Source organism: Octopus bimaculoides, chromosome 16 (assembly GCF_001194135.2).
Source record: "Octopus bimaculoides isolate UCB-OBI-ISO-001 chromosome 16, ASM119413v2, whole genome shotgun sequence".
Lineage (NCBI taxonomy): Eukaryota > Metazoa > Mollusca > Cephalopoda > Octopoda > Octopodidae > Octopus > Octopus bimaculoides.
Genome location: NC_068996.1, coordinates 52,600,539 through 52,601,508, shown reverse-complemented (window position 1 = coordinate 52,601,508; position 970 = coordinate 52,600,539).

The following is a 970-nucleotide window of genomic DNA, read 5'->3' as shown; positions in this document are numbered from 1 at the left end:
GCACCTGGCTCCAGTCTGATTTGGCAAGGCTTCTACAGCTGGATGCCCTTCCTAATGCCAACCACTCTGAGAGTGTAGTGGATGCTTTTTGTGTGCCACTGGCATGAGTGCCAGTCAGGCGGTTCTGGCAATGACCACACTCAAAAGGTGTTTTTTACATGCTACCTGCACGGGAGCCAGTGAAGTGGTACTAGCAATGACCACGCTTGAATGTTGTTTTCACGTGCCACCAGCACTTGTGCCAGTAAGGTGACACAAGCAACAATCACGCTTGAATGGTGCTTTTTACGTGCCACCGGCATGGGAGCCAATCCGTCGCCCTGGCAACGATCATGCTTGGATGTGCTTTTAACATTCCACTGGCACAAGAGCCAGTCAGGCGGCACCGTAATCGGCCATGTCAGCAATTTTGATTTGATTTCACTTGCCTCAATAGGTCTTCATAAGCAGAATGATATATCTATATATAAATATATATATATATATATATATATGCTCACACACACACGCACGCACACACGCATGCACACACGCACGCACACACACACACACGCATACACTCACACACACACACACACACACACACACAGAGTAGGAGTCAGCAATAAATTCATGTAGAAAATAAATGAATTTGTTTGCATGAGATTATCATTATTTGTGCATGTCATTTTGGTCATTTGTTCATGTGGACGTGGGTGTTGACCACATTCTTATTCTGTTGTGTAAACTGATACAAAATGAAACACACTCAGAGAAGCAGAAAATCTAGAAAAATGTTTAAGACTCTTTGTATTTGTTCATGCATATTTCTTTGTGTGTATATATCTGTATGTTTGTATGCACATTTATATGTATATGTCCTTATATATATATGTATACATATATGTGTATATATATATATGTGTGTGTGTGTGTGTATATATATATATGTATATGTATATATACATACATACATACATATATACATACA